The 22,732-nt window shown below is 35.2% G+C and overlaps 1 long non-coding RNA gene across 1 annotated transcript; it reads right to left on the bottom strand.

Annotated features, from left to right (window-relative positions):
- Positions 1-7,535: 7,535 nt before the first annotated feature.
- On the bottom strand, positions 7,536-16,516 carry LOC136363233 (uncharacterized). The gene is made up of 3 exons (XR_010743941.1): positions 16,446-16,516; positions 7,670-7,748; positions 7,536-7,569 (listed from the first exon to the last, which is right to left on the bottom strand). It is a non-coding gene; the product is annotated as an uncharacterized lncRNA (long non-coding RNA).
- Positions 16,517-22,732: the final 6,216 nt, after the last annotated feature.

Below are 22,732 nucleotides of genomic sequence, written 5' to 3'. Positions count from 1 at the left end.
CAGGTTAGTCTGGAGGTTGGTTTGTTCAGATAATATTGTGCTCAATCTAACTCAGTGTTGCTGCTGCCTGACTCATCGGTCTCCGTTAGAGTTTTTGAAGATATGATTGAAATAAATGGCAGAAAAGAGAATGTATAAACACCTTGACTATTCTTTTAACTCCCCCTCCCTGCCAAACAAAAAGAAAAAAATATATCATCAGTACAGAAGTTGTAGTTTTTCTAGTGTTAGGCCTTAGAATATAAAAAAGGAAGAAAAAAAAGCTATTTTCTTCACAGTGAACTAAGTCCTCAGATCAAGATTTGTTTTCTTTGCTTTTTTATTTTTTGTAAGCATGTGTCTACTTTTACAGCTGTTTCTTTGAACTGTTACTTTTAAAACTTACATAACACATGAGATTTCTGTAAAATTAAATAAATTCAATTTTCCTAGAGAAAATCTATCTATGTATTATAGATATGCACACAATATTATTTTTATTGAAACTATAATATACATAGTTGCATATATTTCAGCTTGAAGAAAAATAGACTTGTAAAGAACCAAATTTAGGTGATTAAAATTCAACAAATATCTCAGGCACTAAATTTACAACCCCTCCTGTATATTTGTGTTAGATATTAATATGCTTTTATTTGCTGAGAGCCTTGCAGGCTTGTGAATTTATCAACACAGAGAGGATGGACATGTCTGAAAAGTTTTCTGCCTGAAATAAAGATTAAAGATAACTGATATCTCAGGAAAACACCGTTTCAAAAAGTATGGTTCCAGTTGTTGACACCACAAAAAATGATGAAAACATTTGAAACAGCAGTGTACGTCTAGAATTTTTCATGGATAGCATGATAATTAAATATACTCTCAGAGAAAGACAGGACAAAGGATGGGTCAAGAAAATTGTGATAAAACCTCTGAGGACTAGGATACAATAAGGACTTTATAGAGAAGTAAGACTATACAGCAGCAGAAGAGACTGTTTAGTTTTGTTTTCCCTGTTGTGCACAAGAAGTTTAAATTAAAATGAATGTGAAATAATTGAATTTCCTATCTGTCCAGTAACCGGAAATAAACCAAATAATGCCATGAAGTCTGGTGTCTTGTATTTGGATTGTATTGGTCCGTGGTATAGCACAAGATCCACTCAATGCTTATTCCATGCTTCCACAACATTCCAGGTGATGTTTCCCAATTTTAAATCTGTACTATTTCATTAAAATTGAGCTATGTCACAATTTTTTTTTTTTCATTTTGACAATGATTTCTGTGAAATAAATATGTGAAGCACCTCTGTCTCTGTCAAAGACTTAAATTCTATCATATAGAGGTGAGAGTTGACAGTCAGATACAGAGAAAGAGAAAGGAACAAACTATGATCTCATTTCCTTCAGAGAACAGACCATAAATGAAAAAAAGCTTTTATAAACACTATCTCAACTTGCCTGAACCTAAAGAAAGGTTCAGATCAAAATCTAGGCAAAGCTCATGGCTGGATTGTATTTTTTTTTAATTACTCCACTCGTTTTCAATATTGTTTTGAAACAAAAGTTACTATGAGAAACCCCATTCAGTAATTCCCATGGCTAAGCTTCCCAGGGGTTAAAGTTTCCACAGTCTTGAGGAAAACATCTAAATGTTCAGTACTTCTGTCAGCACAATACATCAATTAAAGGTCCAAGCAGTGTCAGTTGCACTTGTTTATTTCATATATTATATTTATCTTTTCCTGGATTTCAAGTACCTTGTGATCAGCTTTCTTATCCCTTGAAAACATCTGTACATAATTGTTTCAAATGAACAGAAACTTACTGCAATATCTACTCAGTTGTCAGACAATCAGGGTCATACAAGGTGCAAAAATGCTTATCTATATGAGAACAGGCTGAAATCACCCCTTACATAACCTCAGTGACTCCAATTACAACCTTCTTTTCAGTGGGGAACATACTTGGAACTTGAAGTGAATTTTTCAAAGGTATCTTTTCCAAGGTCCTTGGCTATAGTGCAGACAGGAATGCATGATTTAGAAGAGACCACAGGAGAGCTGTGATTCCTTAGCTTGGAAGTTTATACATTTTTCAGGGGGTTTGGTACTTCCTTATCATCCAAGGATTGAATCCAGTTGTATCCATCAGCTGTACTGTAAATTGTAGTATAAGTTCTGGGATCACAAATCAGGGCAAGAGACGACCCTTCCCTTCCCTCCCCTTCTTCCTTTCCTTCCCCAAAGGCTTACAAAATAATTCAGGGTTCTGCTCAAATCTACAGGATATACCATGTCATCTTTAGTACAGATATTGCAATATTTGATGGCTTTTAGTTTATTCACAGCATTTAGCTTGTTAGGATAGGGTTAATAATTTCGGTTACCAGAGAAGCTGGGAATAGAGTCTCTGCTTCACTGCAACCAGGTGTTGCTTTCATTGTTTTAACTAAATCAAGTATAACTCTGCCTGGGTAATCAGGATGGGGGGAGAAGGAGAAGATTGGGACGACTTGTATTTGGAAACTAGGTCGGGTGAAACTGTACCTAATCATCATAAGATAGATGATCGAATTGTAATGATTTTTGGTAGCTGAACATGATTATTATTTCAAACTAGAATTGTAAAAGAAGATATTTACAAAATTCATGCTTGGATGTATACAATAGAACAATGTAGGTTTAATGATTAACATGGAGTTATGTAACGGAGGGGTATAATATTGGGGCCTTCTTGGACCCTTGTTGGAGTTGGATTTGGGTTTGTACCCCGGCTCCCAGAGCTCTTCAATAAAGCACCTCATAATCATTCCGGTGGTTATGCGTTTCCCTCGCTAACAAGCTCACAAATGGATTTTAGCATCTAAAGTAATTTGCTGTGTCCTGAAATTTTACTTGAAGCAAATATTTGCTTTCTCTCCATTTTATGTAAATAAACAGAATTATGTGCCAATAAAGATCAACGTGCATGCTAGGCAAAGGTAAATGCATATTATGGGACACATTCTGAAGTGCCTTTGCAATTCTAAATCCTCAGGTCAAACTTATACCTGTAGAAGCATAGTGTAGTATTCTTCACCTCCCTGCAGAGCACATGGAGAATTTTCTTCTAGAGCAATACAGACACACAGGAGAATATGTACCAAGTTTAATACGTACTTAAAACCTGAACAGAGTATGAACTTGAAACCTAGCTGGTTTCAAGCTAGGAGCTTGACACACAGCTGGAGCTGGTGTCTTCCACATTAACTTTAAAAACCTTGGTTTAGATTCAGCTGACTTGATAAAACAAATGGAAAATTCCTCTATAACTAGCGGCAAAAAATTAGAAATTAAACTGTTTGGAATCAGGACCCAAAAAACAGAAATGGAAAAAAAATATGTAAATGGAGATTACTTCAGATCACATTAAGTTATGTTTTGAAGGTGTTTGAAATTAAAATATTAGTTAAAGTTTTGAATATATTTTTGAATTCTAGATAATATGGAAATTTGAAGTTTGCTTGTCACATGGATATCTTTCTGTAATAAAAAGGAAGTTTGATCACTAAATTTATTTGAATTAATCTAGTTAGGTTATGTATCCACATCTATAACCATTTCAGCACACATAAATGCATGTGAAAAAACTGTTCAGAGAAACTTAGCAAAAAAAGAGGAAGAAGTCAAAAATTAAAAAAAATTGTTCACATAATGTGATAAACTTAAATTGTGAATTTTTCCACACAAATGAAGTGGCATAATTATTAATATTTTTCCCCCTTATGCTTTTCTGGTGATCCCTTCTATCATTAACAATCTTGATTAACCTATTTATAGAACAGGAATAGAAAAGTTCAGACATGATTAGAAAGTAATAGACTTGTTCCTGCCAGAAAAAGACTTTAAAAAAATCTCAAACCAAAACACTGACAAAATCTAACCACGAGATAAAAATATCCATGAAAAATAGCATGAAATCTTAATTCTGTTTAGATCTTCCAGCTGACTTTCATGGCCTTATGCCACCAAAAAATAAAATACATCTTACATACCAAAAAGATAACCCATTTTTTTTTTCTGGTTCCTTGAAGTATGAGAGTTTAGAAACTCATACATAGATGAAAAGAAGTTGTCTTGGAACAATTTAGAATAAGATTTTTCTGTCCTGGGAATCCTTCCAAGTCTCTTTACTCTTCGAAATTCAGACTCCTATTATCCAATTTTTCACACAGAATTCTTGTTCTCAGACATGGAACCTATTTTTTTATGTGACTTCCTGGTCATTTACCTAGTTTTGCCATTGCAGATCTAATCCACTCCTCCAAAATATTCCTATTGAGCTTACTTTTTAAACTACTCAGTTATTTTCCTGCTTCCATAATTTCTGCTTTATTTATACACACTGTTTATGCAGCTTCTTAGTCTCACTCAACACTATTAACATAAGGCCCTAATTCTTTGCAAACTGTATCATTCTGGATTTTGTCTACTCACCATTAAAAAAATAGAAGTCATCAAAACTAGCAGCAAAATCAAAAGGAGATTCAGCCACAGACAGAATAAATGGTGTAAGATCTCTCTTACTTTCCTTCTGAATTATGCAGGGCCTTGCATTCATCTAAAAAAATTCAAGCCATTCATTCCTTCTGTTTTTCTTTTCCAAATTAAACATCCCTTTAGTGGCTGGTATTTCAATAAGTAACATTGAGGTAGATATAGAAGACAATATAGTCACATCTCAGTCTTCTTTTAGATAAGACAAATGAAATCCTTAAGTCTCTCACTCCCAAGAAGTTTTTACAGCTCTCAGACAAGGTAGCTGCTTCCTACACTTAAAAAAATCTTTGAGATGCAGTCCCAAATAAGTCAAAATATCTGTGACAGTTACCCATAAAAATCAAAATCTTGATGAAACTCCACAATCAGGCTTCAGCCACCCAGATGGGAGTTTCATTACAGAAGAATCACCTTGTCTGAGTCAGAATTGTTATGCAAACTCCAAATGGCATGGTAATTGAGAAAATGTACATTCCTGTCCTATACCTTGCATACACTCATCTTGTCTGAATGACATCAAGGCAAAACACACTGAAAAGTTTATCTCCCTCTTCTAGGCAGTTTTCTCACCACAGCTTCCTTACTTTACACACCTTTCCTTCTAATATCTTCAGCTACTCAATCTCATTTAAGGCCTTCTTCTCTTCCAAAGAAAGAAGAATCTCTTAGCCCAGAATGCATTAAATCCCAACCCTTCGGCTTGAATTCATACGGAACTTAAAGACTCATTAGAGCTGCCAGAAATATATTTAGTTATACTGAGAAAAGGGACAAAGAAAGAAGTTATAAAAAGAAGTGTTTTTCTTGGTTAAGTTTTTAGACATTCCGTATTCATGGTAATTCAGTACAGTAAAATATGTGACTGTGATCTGTTTCTTAGGTTACTGTACTTTGCATGAGAATTTAGTGATCCAACTGTAACAGTACACAGAATAAAACACTTTTGAAAGCTTCAAATTTGCCTGAAACATTTTGTGAGATTAATTATTTTACAACAAAAGTCTTAGCTCTGCATGACTTTCTAATACAGGATAGCAGCACAATGGAAGGAGAAGACAGCTATCAGAATTAGGCAGCAGTGGCAGCAATACCACCAAATCTTCCATTGTCATAAAGCAAGTTCCATCATTTAAAGAAGCTCAAAACCTGACTTTAGTCTGTTTTAAATCTACCTTCTCTGCCCTTACTGCATAGACTGCTGGTGGCAGATATTTGTGTGTAGAAATCACGGACAGAAATGGGAGTCTTCTTTTTATTTTAGACCCGAGAAGAATTACTAAGAAAGTTATTTTGCTGAAGAGAGAACTATGTGGGTGTTTGCACATTGATCAGAAAAAGAGATGTGATGAAAGACATGGGAATATATGTGAAAGCTTGTGCAGGGGAAATGTCTAAAAAGAGAGGTAGTTAAATCTCTTACTAAATTTACCAAAGATTAAAAAGAAAAAAAATGTGGTTGAACTGAATAATTGAATGCAACTGAATGCAAGTCACAGCTTCATGTTTCCATTGTATTCTAGTTTTCACCCATAAGTTTTTGCATGTAAGCAGAGTTTCTTCTTGTCATGGTTGTCCAATTATGCACACTGAAATAAATAAATAAATAAAATTGCATGTAAAGAAACCATTTCTAAACAATTCTGGTTTGCAGCCATTAAATAGGCATGAGTGCGGTTCCCCTGAAAGAGCTTTTTCTCCCAGAGTAACCTAAGAAAACAACCATTCTGTTAAGCAGAATCTTAAATTAGTTAGGGAAACATATGGTGTGCCCTCCTATAGAGGCTATATTTTGACTGTAGCTTTCTGATCTAAGTTTTGGCACGAAATATCTGCTCAAGGACATACAAGGTCTTTACATGAAATACAAGTTGTAATACGCTATCAATAATGATTTACAGCTGTGAATGATCAGATATTAGGTTTATCAGGGGAAGGTTTTTTATAATTTAGAGAAATATTTTTCTTATGTAAAACTCAAAGTAGAATAACATCTGTTTTGGGGGAAGGACACATTTTTCTGAGTCAGTGTTGGTGGGAGATGAAGCACATAGGTGAGGTAAGTGGAAGCGGAGAGAACTCAAGGCATCCTAAAAAATATTCACACTTCATATATTATACCCTTTCATGTGAGCATGTTTACTTGTCTTTTCATGCAGCATTAAGTTGGTTGCAATGGCTTTCTCTAACAAAGCTACTGCCATTAGGGAGGCATAGGTACAGGTACTTAAGTAGAGATGTTCATTAATACTTCATTTCTTACAAAAAGACCAGTACTATATTTTCAGTTTAATATATTATATTGTCCAGCCATTTCTTCCTTTAAAGGAAATCCTAATGCTGGTGCATCTTTTCTGCTATGCTACAGTGATTAAATGTTGTAAGTAAATTTTTGTGGTGTTTTTTTTTTTTTTTTTCTTAGTTGACAGGGTGGTAATCAGTCAAAGGTTAGACTCAATAATCTTAGAGGTCTTTTCCAGCCTGGATGATTCTTTGATTCTGTGATAAGCAACTTGAACCACCCATTCTTTATGAAGGTGCATGAGGCGTCAAACATAATTTTCTGCTCAATTTCCAATTAGCCAGAGTGAGAACATAACTCCTGCTGATTTCTGCAGACTGGAACAAGTGCCAGAGTCAGTATTGCTTGCTTCTATGCTGATTTCTCAATGCCTCACGGTGCAGGTTAATTAAACCCCCCACATTTTCAATACATCTATCAGAAAAGCGTATGGCTAAATACACACATTCCACAATGGAGCTCAGTGTTTTGTACACAAAGATTAAGATTAACAAAATCTTCACAGTGGAATTAATGCAGATGCTAAAATGCACAACTAGGTGCTCCTGGATTTATTGTGCACCAGCTTTGCATCATGGTAGAGACTGCACCTGTAGCCAGACCATTCTTTCAGCAGTGCTTTAAAAGCAGTCATTGCAGAAGAATTTTGAGAAAGAGAAAGAGGAAGCAAGAGCCCTAGATTTCACTTGAAAGTACTAACCTGACATTTTCATTACTTTCTTGATATGAGCGGGAGCAAAACTTGCCTTTTCTAGAAAGACAGAGAACAAAGTCCTAACTTCTTGTAGCAGACAAACATTCTGAGCTAAAATCAGTTTTATCTATGGGAAGATTTGATAACATCTGCTTACGTGAACATTAGGATGCTCCTGTTTAATGCTTCAGTGCCATCTTAGTTTGTCAGTGCTTGTGTATCATGCCCATTAACCCCTGTCAGAAGAAGCAAAAAGCATTGCCAGCTAAATGAATTAAAAGGGAAATTTATATCTTCTGCTGCTTGAATGGTGTATAAGCATATAATACACCTACTCATCTATATTAAATTTTTGCTGTTAACATTTGTCCACCATTTCTCTTTACTTAAATTTGTGTGAAGTTTACTATAGTTTACTTTGAGATAACAGTCTCTTGAGACACCTCATACACTGAAATTACTATTTGGCTTATAGAGTTGGCAGTTCTGTAATGCAATAATGCATCCCTTAAATCTCTTCAACATTCCACCTTGGGGCTTAATCCATTTGAATTGCATGCAGAGTGCTAATTGACATTGTCTGGTTTCATGACCCTGGTCAAATGTTTTACAATAGTTACAGGAAACAACATAAACTTGCTGTATAAGCATAATATGCGTTGGAGTCACAAAGACTGGCTGTTGCCTTTCAGAGACTTCTAAGACAATAGTGACAGATATTCTTGCTCAGTAATTGTTTTCACTTTTCGGCTGACTATCCTCCAGTGGTGTTAAAACACTTTGTCCCACTTGATTTTGTTTTCTTTGGTGTACCGTAACTAATGATGTTTCTACACTCATTTAGCATATGCAAATGCAAATGCATGTCTGCAAGTTGTTTGTAGTGACTGCTGCTATGCAGATAATTTCTGCACATAATTGATATGTTTAATGTACACCCATGGCAGACAGATCAGAGTTGCTTAGCAGCAGGCACTGAACAGGATTCTTTCACAAGGTAGTTTCTTAAACAATAACTTTAAGTATTGTGGTTTAAATAGAGTAAATTTAAAATTTGAAAAAGGCAGTTTGAAGTAATTTTAATCAGGTTTTGGCAGAAGGAATAGATACCTCCTTTTACTACCTTGAATTAATGCCAAGGCATTTTCTTAAGGTTTAGGAGAAGAAATCTAACCATGATGATGAGTTCTTCACTAACTTTGTGAGATTTTCCTTAACAGATGAAAAGGACTGTGAAACAGATTCATATTTGGCTTGAAAATCTACTGAACTATGTTTCATAGCTGGCTTCTCCTGGTGTGAGTTCTTTTAGTATATTGACTCTAAAGTTAGTAGCAAATGTATTTCAAAGCTTCTCAAAAAATGAGAGTTCTAAAAGTGTTTATACAGTTCTACTTTATTAGGCATTTCATCAATAATTCATTTTCCAACTAATTGTTCTATTCCTAATCATAATAAATATTTAAGAGCATTTCAAGAGGAAAGTCTGCTCTACATCAGGAGTGAATACTTTAGTCTTGTAAAAATATCTTGGTTTACAGTTGTCTATTCTGTCCATAATGAAGTTAAGCATTAGAACTATAGAGGATTTAAGAAATCCTGTTGTCAGTGAGTTTATTTTGACTATACTACTAATAATAGAATGTACATTCTGTAGATAAGTTTGCTTATTTTCATATAAGTTACCCATTGAACTGATGAAGTTCTGCAGCACTACAGTGTTGCAGTTCTTATAAGTTATGTCAGGCCTTCCTTGTAATATATTTGGACATAAGTCATAGTATAATAAATGCATATTTACTTAGATTGCCCTTTCAAATTACTGGTGAAAATAAGTGCTGACTCTGGCCTCGGGCAGGTACAGTGCTGGCAGCAAGTCTCCGGCCCCTCAGACTTGCTATTGTGGAGCATATGCAGCAGAAACAGCAGTTTGATCCTGATCTAGCTCTGAAGTAATTAAACATTTCAGCAGCTGTTTTCCTGCTTATTTCATGCAAAGTTTAACTCTTTAGCTGGAATTTAGAAGTCTGAAGAGACTGGAACACAACTAACAAGACTTTATTAGACAAACTCATGCCATTGCAATGCTTTATTTCTGACCAAGACTTTCTATCAAGTACACTCTAAGAGAAAAATTTGCATAATGGTCAAGTAAAATTGCATAATAATGTAAGTTTCCAATCTAGAGCAGCTGCCTTAAAAGAAGAGTTTCTCCTCTCAGACATTTAGCCCATAAGTATCATTACAAAGGATGATATTATTACTTCTCCATAGTAAATCTACAGTCAGTTGCAGAATATCTCCTCATCGTGGCATAATACATTAGAAAATGTTTCTGGGTGCTGATACTTTTGTGGAAATCACTTATAGATATGTACTATGGAGCACTGTACAAATTGTTTATCTAATTACAATGGCAGTTAGATAAAAGGGAAAAATAATCAAGTTTTGCTGTATCTAGGAGGAGTGCAGAACAGGTAGATAGCAGATGAAAGGCAGCTATACTCTCCTCTCTCAGTCTGCTGCCTTCAGTCTCCCTTTATTCTCTCAACACTCATCACTCCTAGGCTTTTTGTCTCATTAATTTCTGTAGCATGTTACAGAAGAATGATTATTATTGGCATAACATATGGATCTGCCCCAATATGCACACATTCCTGGATAAAGAATGTTTGATTTCTGCTAGATAATTAAACTCAGGCAAAGAAACCACATGCAAGATAGTGCGCAGAACTTGTTGAAACCTACAGATGAGATAAGAGGTACTGGCTTAGAGGCCAATCAAATGATTTAGGAACTAAGTCATGCTGATATAGGTTGAAATTAAGGAGTAAGATTGTCTTTATAGGGGCATGAAATTTTTCATAGAAGAAAAGACAAAGATTCAGACCCTTCTTGTCAATATCAAGTATATGGCATGCACACTCATCATAATGCTTGCATATGGCTCTACAAAAAATTTCTTGGCACTACACAGCTTCTGTAGTTACACAGCTCTTTTTCTTTCAGACTGGGCTTTTATTTTCCCCTAGTACTTGCATTGTCCAATTGTCCTATGTTAACTTCAACACTATGACTGGTTTATGTCTTTTTCTTCACTGCCTCATATTCCCTTTTTCCTAAGGAAATAATTCCACTTGAGAGAAAATGTTACAGGATCACTAATGTCTACCAAACAGGGACAAAGTTAGGTTAATTCATTTCCTTATCAGTATTAATGGAACAAAGAAGTGCATGTCTTGGATTGCATCATTCAGTGAGACTCTACAAGAACAGAGCAGAGTAGGGTTGTAAATGGTGTTTTTGCTTTTTTTCCTAGGTTTTAGACCCATGCAAGAGCTACCCTGTTTAAAAGTTGGGTTGGGGCCTGGGGAGGGGGTTGCTTTGGGGTCTTTTCTTTGTTTGTTTTTGTTGTTGTTTTTGTTTTTTCAGCAGAAATCTTGGACGAACCATACAGTAGAGACCTAAGTATTTTTGAACTGCACAAGTGAAGCCAAATAGTTTTCTATATGGATCTTGCCTGAGAATTTGGATTAAAAATGTTGTAACTGGTTTCCATATCTTATGCTTACAAGGTTATGGATACTGTTCGCAAGATAATGCATGGCAAGGTTACCCTTATTTGCCCTAGGTCCTTGCCATAGATGATTTATAAACTAAAACCAAGCACACTCAGTCACAAGACAGTTTGACAAAAGGAAGTACAAACAAGATTTAACCACATCTTGCTGGTTCCCATAGATGACAAACTGACCTCTGTGACTTTGAAGTGTTAAGTTAGCTAAGCAGCTGTTATCTATTCTTTGTTCTAGACTCCAGGATTTTTATTCTAAATCCAGTTTCACACCTCATCTTTCTGCCACTGACCCATTAACAAGATAACTTTGGTCAGGGGTATTGCACGACTGTCAGTGCATCTTTATTTATCATTCAAGAAAGAAACAGGAACAACAGACACACAGTCACAGAGTGCCTCAACAGATTTGGAACTGCTTTTGCTTTCCAAGAATAAATCTATCCTGTTTCTTATCTGAGGCACTCAACTGATGATCAGTTTCATGGCTTATATTTCAGTCACTACATGCACCTTAGATATTTCAGTATTCATTTGGAAAGCATAATTCAACAATAATAAAATTAAGATAGTCACAGATGCGACTTTTTTTCCTCTTTGTTGGAAAACAATGCAATATGTTTCTTATTCCTTCAACAGGTAGGTACAGTTTGTACCTTAGGATAGTTAGAGGTTTCTTTACAGTCTTCCACAGTCTCTCAAAGGGAAAGTAATCCTCCTAAAGCAAATGAAATTTTATTTTTTTATTTTTTTTAATAATAATGTTGTTTGTTTGGTTTGGTTGCTTATTAATGTAACTCAAAATAGAAATGCTCCCACATAATAAAAGATGTGTGGCAAACACCACTTGCAGGTTGCTTCAGTACAGTTCAATTTACTACAGAAAGTTACATTTCAAGGTAGAATTAAAATATGTGTGGTTAGAAAAGGGTGGGGTTTTTTGTTTGTGTTTTTTTCTGTGTTTTTTTTGTTGTTGTTTGTTTGGTTTTTTGTGTGTTTTTTGGTTTGGGGTTTTTTGGGGGGCTAGTTTTGGTTATTTGTATGCAAGGAGTTTGTGAATTTGCCTTACTGTTATTACTTTGCTGCTCTGGAAAGGGCCTGGTTTTACTGTGAAGCATTATGGCAAAGCATCAGAAGTGGTAGAGCAGATTTTTCAAGGGAAGGCAGCCCAGGAATTAACACGTGGCAGCAGCAGAGGCACAAACACCAGGGCTGCAGTCCCACCAAGCATAAGCAAGATGAGCAAAACTGGTCCAGGAACAAGAGAAAGGTGCACTCAGTCCATGAGCACCAGTCACAGCCACACTCAGCAGGCAGCAACAGAGCAACAGCAGGCAGCAACAGCTACAACACAGCTCAGGCATGGCAAAAAACCTGAACTCAAACGCAGCTTTTGGGTCAATAGACAAATTATGAGTGGCTGGGGACCCAGGATGGGGCAGGGCAGTTAGAGCCTGCTTGTATATGACAGACCTTGACAAGTGCATGGATAGGAGGCGTAAGCAGTTAGGAAATACACTTAAAGGACCTGTACAGCTGACCTTGTTCCACTCTTTTTGAGTGGAAGGATTTAAAGGAAAACAGATACAGGTTTATGTAGCTGTAATCTATTAGATAAACAGGCAATCCACATACATAGTTACTATGTAGGGGTTTGTATGGTTTTTAGTAAACAGAATTCACAATGCCATATACATCAAAGAATTTTACACATCATCAGCAGCACAAGCTTAGTAAGTTACATCTGTGTTTAGAAATACACCTTATAAATTAAATTATTGCCCAAATACAAATATGCTTCAATTAAATTTCTTAAATGTCAAAACTGTGACTCATATGTCCACAGAGAATGTATTTGCCAAATATTGAACTAGCAATATTCCTTGCATGCAACTATTCATCCTATAAAACACTTGTCTACTACAGGAGCAAATACCCAAAGCCCAAAGAAATCAATAAACTTTATGCAATAAATAATAAAATGTGTATGTACACACATACAACTCAGTAGAGTTATTGTAAAATATGCTTTTTTTCCTTTTCTTTGTTAATACCATGTCCAGCAATCTAATATTTGCAGGATTTTTATGAATTATTATTAGAGTTTTATTGATGTAGTTTGAAAAACCTGGTTAATTCAGTAGGGCATCCTTCACACTTAGCAACTACCAGATAAGTCTGACCAATGTCAGCATGCAGTGGCCAAAATGTTTATTAATTTTCATGAGAATCTCCTATGCAGGAGTCTTAGGTTCACTGTGTTGTTCCAGCTCCTTAAACTTTGATGACTTTAACAATCTGCTCCCATTTTCTTATTGGTAGCACTTTCATCCTCCAAACGGTATTTGTGCAATATTGTAGGATGTTTAGGCCAGAAGGTACTTAGTACATAAGGAAATGATACCCTGACATTAGGGTGTAACAGTTGGGTCAAGTTATTAGTGAGTTTAATTTCATAAAATCAGAGTACATCCTCTCACTCCAAGAAAACAAAGCAACCCTTTAATTGTCAATTCATTTGGCTAGTTTTGGAAAAGCCAAAGAGTAAGCATATGATGCAAAACAAATACATGACAAGCAATTAAAATTATCTCTCCACAAGAAGAGTAGCAATTATTGATTGATACTGCATAGAATATTTCCTGCTCAACCACTATGGCATTGCTGATTTTGTATGGCTGTCAGTTCAAAATTTTCACTGAAGTAAATTCATTAATCATAGCTTCTGGAGAACCTCTGTGATACAAAAGCTTGATTTCCCCCAGCTATTCTACCATATATGTGTATTTTTAGAGAAAAAATTCTGCAAAGATCAGCACTAAGCCTGGAAATTATACATTTTATTATTATACAATTATAAATATCAATTTTATGTTTTATTCACTTCTGCGTGTAGTTTACTGCCAAGATCTTTGTTTCATCAATGCTATCTTGAGAGCAGTAAGGCTGGTTTTGCTGCTCCTGTAACAAGTCTTCAAAATTCCTCCTCACAAGATAAGCTCAGCTTTGACAGGTGTATTTGGTACTCCCTGGTGTTCGTCAGACTAATAAATTCTTCAGGTTTCAGATGCTACTTTCCCTTTGGTCTGTTTACAGAACTAGTCAATCATAAAAACTGACATTAACCTTTATTTTAATTTCCCCCTGAAGATACTGCATGAAGCTTTCAGGAATTTACTGACAAGACCTGGAGTTATTGTAACACCATTCTGAGATCATTTAGTGTTGGCAACAGGATGACAGATGTGGTCAGTCACTAGGAACAAGAAGCCAAGTTGAATGGAATTACTCCTAGTGCAAATTTAACTATGCATATCTACTTAAATGAAATTTGATATTTTATTATAACATTGGACTGTTGATTGTTTACATGTAGTTAGGGTGATTTCATCACTAGACAGTTATCCTTGAAGTAGATCTAGCGAGGCAGGCATAGCACCAAAAATGTTATCCAGAAGTATTAGTTCACTTCTTGCACACTATAACTATTTTAGAATAAAGCCATACTATACTACATGTTTGAAAGCTGAAAGTTCTGAAATCCTTTATTTGAGTCAGTCTTCACTTTACCCTGACAGTTGATAAATACATATTTCGGACCTTTACTGTTTTTTAAATAGGCAGATGTGTGACAACAATAAATAATTGAATTTTAATTAAAAAAAAAATTATGGTAAACACTGAGATTGCAGGGCCGTGTAGAGAGAACCTTACAAGACAAGGGTCTGTCACCTGAAATTATTCTGCACATCACAATTCTACCTTACTATCCGCCTTCCACTTTATTTGGACTGCTATATTTTCTGTAGTTGTCAAAGATTTGGAGCCCTGGACCTGGTACTTTCATGATGCAAGCAAAATTCCATGGTTTATATTAAGAGTCCTTTTAAAAATTGTACAGAAATTCTAATAGCATGGTAGAACATAGTTTGTGGGTTTGAATTTGTCACAATCAAGTATTAAGTCAAATTGCTTACAAAAATGTGATATTGAAAGAAAGGCTTTTTGTACAATGTGAACAAATGCAACAAATAGTTTGATGACAGTGGTAAAAATTACAGCTGAAATTGATGGATTTAGAAACTGAACACTGAAGTTAGAACTAGTTACTCTCAGAGGCTTTCTTTGAAATCTTTGTCAGTTTTGCAAGTGACAACATATAAACAATAAGGAATAAAACCACAAAAAAATAATAGTAACAGCATCTTAAGAAACCAGTGCTTCAATGTGTTTCATACTTTAGCTCATTTTATTCCTTTCTGCTTCTGTGTTTAAGTTGTCCAGTACTTTTTCTTCTTTGCATACAGATGTATAACTACCCAAGCCAAGGACCCCTGAATTTGCTCTGTCTGCCAATAAAGGACTTGCTTTAAGCCTTGTCTAAATGCTGCTTAAGGCTTGTCTTCTGCCTGCACTTGTGGTGATTTCTTCTGTTCCACCTACATTATTTCTGAATAAAGAGCAGTGGCTGGGCTTCCAAAATTCACAGCGCATCTGTGAAAATTCCTGTAATAGTTTCTGAATATGAAGATGCATTTTCATGCAAAATAGACATGAATTCACATTGATAGATTAATAAAATCCCTCAGCAACCAACAAGTAACTAAAAAGAAAATAACTGAAGGGAACCTAGGAAAATAATGCCCCCAAATAATACTCTCAATAAATTATAATTATTTTAAGTTTCATGCAATAAAGCAATTAAACAAAACATTATTATATTTGATACTGTGGTCCATTTATGTTTCTTGTCGTCCAGAGAAAAAGAAATTAAGGGGTTTGTTTTTAAGCCCTAGTTACTCAACTAGCCTTTGAAAGTTTAAAGACAATGATAAATGAAGTTCCCAATTCTGTCTGGATATACAGTCTTACACAGACTTAATAGAATTTCAATAAACCTTTCCAAAAATGCCTAAATCCTATAATATCCAATTGCTCTTAACATTTTTAATGAAATCTTTCTAACTTTCCAGAGCTCAGCTCCCCAGACATAATAAAGTTGTCTAGGACAATAGAAAATTAACATATTCACATATACTTTATACTTAGTGAGAAAAGGATAAGTTCCTTAGGATTTCAAATAGTCTTTTACTCCCTTTCTCATCCTCAAATTGAAGTAATCTAGTTTGAAAGTTGTGTTTTGGCATTCCTGTGTAGGATACAATTTGGGGTGTGAGTTGCTCACAATGGCTTTATAAGTCTTAATGATGTATTAGTACAGGAACATAATAAAAATTACTCTTCCCAGAGCTCTCTGAATAGCACTTGCTCTTTTTTTCTGGCAAATCATAAGTCATTCCTCCAGAAAATCATATAATGACCAATTGAATTAAGTGTGTTTTATACCAACAACAGCTACCAAGTGGAGAATTCAGTAGATCACGCCTGCTATAACACAGCAGCTGTTAACACCATTCTTGAAGGGATGCCTGTGGGAGCAGCTGAGCACTGATAAGTTTACAGTTGTGCACAGCTCTTAACTGCATGGGCTGGTTTAGGCAATCTGCACACTGATTGCAGAAATACTGGAAGGTGGTTTGCCTGATTAGGCTGAGAGGTGTCATAGCCTTCATAAAGACTGCCAGACACTGGGAACAGAAATATCTTCAGAGCTGAGATTAACATGATGCCTTGGAAGGCTGACCTGAAACAGAGACTGGACCGAGCTAGACAACAAAGTGGGTTTTAAGGTAACAAGCCTTGTGTTATCAGAACTGAAGTTTAAGTTTACCACTAAGCATTATATTTGGAAAGTAACATCATGATCATCTGGGGAATTGCACTGCTGTAATGTAGTCCTTTAGAGAAAGTGTCTGTGTTTGTGATTAAACCACCTCTTGTGCCATGTTCCTTTTCAGAAACTGAAATCATGAGCCATCTACCAAAGTCACAGAGCTGTTTTACATGACCATTAGATAACCTGGTGCTGCCTTCCAGCTAAATTTAATGTGTACTTTGATCTAGTTACCTGCTGATTCCAAAAGAGTTTGTTGTTAATGAATTGGGAGGTCTTGACATTTTATATTGAATTTAAAGTTAATTTGTTTTCTTTGAAAATATGTACAACTTCTGAAAACACATCCAGTGGTTGGAAGTAGTAATTGTTCAGGAAATAAGTTCTCATTCATTAAGGTGAAGCTTGAGGAGTGCTTTTGAATTAAATCACAATGCTGTGGTTCATCCTTTTTGAAAAATGATGAATCCTTTTTGGAAAAGGACCACTTGGAAAAAGTGAGAAGGATAAAGACTGCCATGAACAGATTATTTCACTAGATTCTACAGACAATAATGCAGAGAGTTGGAAGAAATTTGATAAACCTTATGAGGATAGAAAGAAAAAAATTAAATTCAACTATTTCAGACTACAAAATTTTTGAGTATAGATAAATGTGCTCTTCTTTAAGATAAACTGCATTCGCATTAATGGCATTTGCTACCTATTTCTTAATTTCAAAAAAAACCTACTTAATTATTAAAAGTTGCTAAGTCTGAAAGATCTAAATAGGTTAGATATAGTTTATAAAGACTTTTGTAAAATCTGGGTCAATTTGAGTGATATACTTGCTTAGGGGAGACTGTTGCATATGCTTGTTTCCCTTGAAATGAAGACTCTTCTTCCAAAATGAATGAATATCTCACATTTACTCATTTATTTTATTTTTTTTATTAATAGTTTCTTAAAGAAAGAGTTTGAGGTTATTTTATATTTTAATTCCCTTCACTTTTAAGTCTTTATATGGTATTCTTAGGCTGAGTAGTTGATACATTTAATTAGTACAAAATACGTAATGTTACAAGACTACCAGACCAGACAAGCAAGAACTAAACGAAACTAAGTAATTTGGAATTGCTTAAGGAGTTAATCTTTTGTCCAAGTATGTGTGTGAGTAAGGAACAGTAGTTAATGGCATACTTCTGTTTTTTTATCCAGCCCCTAACACATGTCTTTCCTTGTCGGTGAGATTTTTTTTTTTTTTATTTTTCTATTTTAATGGTGAAGTTTGACGCAATAGAAAGTGTTAAAATCTTCCTGAATTTCCTAAAAACTGTAACAGCTCACCACTTCAATTTTTGTATGCCAAGTTTCTGTAAGCCAAGATGAATAGGAGTACATGATCCTTGGCAGTAGACAGAAAGATCTGAGCTTTCAGTGAAGCTCTATATGAGAGGTCAAACTGTGTAACAATACATTGCAGAATCCAGTTAAATCAATCTGTGCATTTGGATTGCATCAATATGACCATAAGCAGCATTTATGGATGACATTTTCAATGCTCTGTGTTACATACTGTGTGGTTTCATCCTTCAAGTTTAGTTTATATAGCATGAAGGTAAAGCAGAGGTGAAAAGAGAATAGTTGTTCTCTTCTAGCATGTAAAGTAAGAAGCATCAAAAAACAAGCCAAAACAAAGTATGTGGTTTAACTTCCCTTACAATCTTGGAGTTCTACTTAAAGGTAAAAACAAAAATAATTAAGGACTGACAAACTCAGATGAAAAATCTCATGTATAATTTTAAACACAATGGTATGATTCTTGTTAAAGGAAAGCATAGTAGAAAATAAATATGAAAAGAGTAGGAAATACTCTACTGTAAATATTCACAAATTTTCATATAGTGCTCAGTGTCATGGACTTTTGGTATGGTCACATTTGTTCTGTGCAGGACAAGACCAGCTACGTGTTTTAAAATGCATTATTCTTCTTAATAAGTAAAAGAACACTATTTGAAAGCCATATTTATGTTGTTGTCAGTTAGCATAAATCTGAGTAATATTATAACATCTGGTCTAGCAGAAAGCTTGATATTTGGACCTGTTGGTAGTAGATGTGATTTTGTATTCTCTTTGACTATCTTTTCCAGGGAAAATACATAAAGATTAGAGTCAGTGTTTCATTATTTCTGAGGCTTGAATAATTTTGAGATTGCATGTGCATATATGTATTGCATAGCTGCTTTGTTACATGATATGCAATATCAGTATTTATCTGTCAAAATTTTTTTTGGTATTGAAAAAAAGAAAAATAAGGACATCTTGTGAAAGTTTTTCTCTTTCTGCTAAAAACTATCTGGTATGGCAGAGTGGACAGACACTTGCTAATCCTCTCTCTGAAAGAAAAAAAGACCAAACCCCACAGAATTCCACCCCCTACCCTCCCAAATTATGTTTAGATTGATCTACTGGTACACGAGGAAAATTGCATGAATGGTCTAGATTAGGAGTCTGCATGAAAAAAAACCAAAAACAAATCATAGTGGCTTTGCTCTGGGGTGATGTTTTTTTGTTTGGTTTTTTGGGGAGTTTTTTTGTGCTGTTGGCATTTTTGTGTGTGTGTGTGTGTGTGTGTGTGTTTGTTTGTTTGTTTTTTCCTGAGGTCATAAGCATATGAATCCTATGCATCTAACATATAAAGTCAAAAGCATTCTCCTGTCCACTGATTTGATTTCAGGCAAGCTTATTTATTTATTGTTTTTACAGCTGCTTCAGAAACTCTTAGGGAACCTGAGACTGTGGTTTAAACTCTGTTTTGTAAATCTGGGATAAACATCCCAGAGCAGACAACATATGTTCTCAATATTCCGGATGTTCTGTGTTACTGTCTGCTTTGCTTGTATATACAGATCTTTGAAAAAAAAAAAAATTACAAGTTGATCATATGAAAGTTTTACAGCCTGGCAAAGTAACACAGCCTAAATCAACTCTGTGCACTTATATAATTAGCAAATTAAATCTATTTATAAAGGTGTTCCTGTTGTGACATTTTTCTACATTACTGTATGCTAATAAAATTCCATTAAAAATTCCAAGTCCTAGACTTGGACAGGTATCTTGATTGTAAGACTGTTATTTGGCTGTATTACCTATGCTGTTTGCCATTTATATTGGACTCCATTTTCAATATGGTCTAATATAAGAGTTTTTCTTTGTTACAACACTTTTCTTTGATGTCTCTTACAACAAACAGGACAACATTTTAGAATGAACATCCAATTCACAGTGTAGAGTGCACTCATAGCTGGGTGGATTAAGAAGGGAATTGGAAGCCCAATAGTGCAAGTAAGGAATGTGCAGGTGAGTAGCATTCAGTTTAGCCTTTGCTGTCTTAAAATATTTTTTTCAGCTTCATAAAAAAGACATAAAAATACATAAAATTACAGGAGGAAAATAAAAATACAGGATGAAACCTGATTGTGATTCGACATACCATCTAGACTTACATTTTCAAGTGTACATCTGGTGTCCTGAAAATATATATTGTTGTTTTCAAAAATGCCACAAAGAACTAACTAAACAGTCCATTTTTTTCCCTATACATAAGTTCCTTCTATTTTATCGTGCATAAATACAACTAAAAGTACATTCAGAGTACTTGGTCTCATTGCATTATGTGTATTTGTCCCTCCATCTGTAGAACTTGAGGCTTAAGGGGAGGACACAAGTGACAGATGTACAGCAGTGCAAAAGGTACTATTTACAAAACGTATCCATCAGGCAGCAGGGAAGAGATAGGTTTTTAATGCCTGGTTTTTCTGCATTATTTACATACCCTAACAATGTGTGGGACAGCTGGGGGCAACAGGAAACAGGGGTTTGAGAGTGCACTGCACACATTGCTTCCTTCAGCACATTCCGCTTGGGAAGAACAATGAAAGGCTTTTGGAAGATTTAGTAACTGACTTGGAAAAGAAAAATATCAAAACATGATAGAGGTATGAGAAGACAGCCTTGAAGGGGGAAGAGCAAAAATGCCTTTTATGTATTGCCTTGCTAGACAGTGAAGGCTCAGCACTCTGTCGTGTTCATGGAGGGACCTGGCATTTCTCTTTGCACATCAAAAGATTCAGATAGCTGCAAAATGTTTCATATCCAGCTTGATGCAAGTTACTTCTTTGACAGGTCCAGTTGTAGTTCATGTAATGCATTCATCAATGTGGAATGAATTCTTTAAATAAAGAAGGGAGGGCTTGATCCTGCATGGCTTTTAATAGCAATAATTCCTTCAGCTTCAGAGGTGCCTCCTCAGTAGTTGTGCTGGTACTCAAGACAGCAGAAAAAAGTCCTTTGTCTTATGTATGGAACAGAAGATGGTTGATTGAAAACAATGTTTTTGAATATAATTCTTCTTGTAACAACACAGAGTTGGACTTTTTTTTTCTTTTTTAAACGACTATGTATACTTTAGGAATCTTTCTTTCAAAGCACTTAATTTACCTGAACCTACTTTAATTATTAGCTTAGACTGGTAATTCTGGGCTGGATCAGCTATCTTATGTGTCATTATCAGTAGTTATTAAGGATAAAGAATTATTTTTCCGGTTTTAAAAATAGAAAAGGAGTGTTGCAACATGTAGAATTACACAGTCCTCAGTCATCATAAAATCAGAGTGAACTGTGAAGTCCAAATATAAACCTACACCTCTATGTAGAAGGAGATTTGGATTAGACCAGCTTTCTTAAAAATGCTTCTTCTTTGGATTATGTTTGTATTTAATACTTAATATGTACATTCAGGTTTTGTAGCTATTTGAACGCTGACATAACTGTATGCTGTGGCATTGCTTATAAAGAATCAAACCTGAGAAGGAATCTAGAATCATCTAAACTTGTCTTAATCACTGTCACGCTTGGTGCTGTGATCACTTCCCTGAGGAGCCTGTTCCAGTGCCCAATCCCTCTCTGGGTGAGAACCTTTTTCTGATATTCAGCCTCAACCTCCTCTGGCACAATTTCAGGCCATTCCCTCAGGTCCTGTCACTGTCACCACAGAGCAGAGATCAGTGCCTGCCCTTCCTCTTCCCCTCACGAGGAATTTTTAGACTGAAATGAGATGTTCCTCTTCTTTTTCTTTCAGCAGGCCACTTGCATCCAGCCAGGCAAATTGCTAAAGAACCCTGCTTGCTAGATATCATACAGAGAGAAATGTGCAATGCAGGCCATGTATTTTTCTTTTGAAATAGGTGAACCAGGTCATATGATCTCCCTATTACAAGTGAGCTTTTTACATTCTCAAAACTACTCAAAGTTTTTCTTCAATTTCATCAGACTTGCTCATGAACATTATAATAATTAATGAATAGCCCACTATTATTTAAGACCTAAAATAATTTTAATTCTATGGAAATAAATCCCTAACCTTTCCAAACTTCATTGAATCAATATACCTGGAGATGTGCAGAAAATTCTGAAAAACAGAGAAATCTATTGCATTTTTTCACACCTTTTACTAAAGAGAAATTTCTAATTTTGCACTGTTTAAATAATCTAAATAAATATCAAAGAACTACAGAATATTCTGAATTACATGGAACCCATCAAGTCCAGCTCTTAGGTGTATGGCCCATATAGGGGTCAAACCTGCAGCCTTGATATGACAGACATATTTTTGCATAGAGTTATAAACATGTATCTTTGTGTTTTGGCACCCTCACTTTTGCAAAGGAATGCTGTTTAAAAAATATTTCAAACTAAAATCTAGATTTTGCTTTCAAATATCTTACCGTGCAATTTGGATTTTGAATATTGCATTTCCTCAATATACAGAGTGGATAGACAGAGTAAGGGAAGTGCAGCTAAAGCAATCTGTGTCTATTGGATATTTAACAAAATTGTGTGTTTCTGTGTTCATAACAGAACATCTTTTTGTT

Source organism: Sylvia atricapilla, chromosome 6, assembly GCF_009819655.1.
Source record: "Sylvia atricapilla isolate bSylAtr1 chromosome 6, bSylAtr1.pri, whole genome shotgun sequence".
NCBI lineage: Eukaryota > Metazoa > Chordata > Aves > Passeriformes > Sylviidae > Sylvia > Sylvia atricapilla.
The sequence above is the reverse complement of the archived record's forward strand: the minus strand, read 5'-3'. Positions and strand labels throughout refer to the sequence as shown.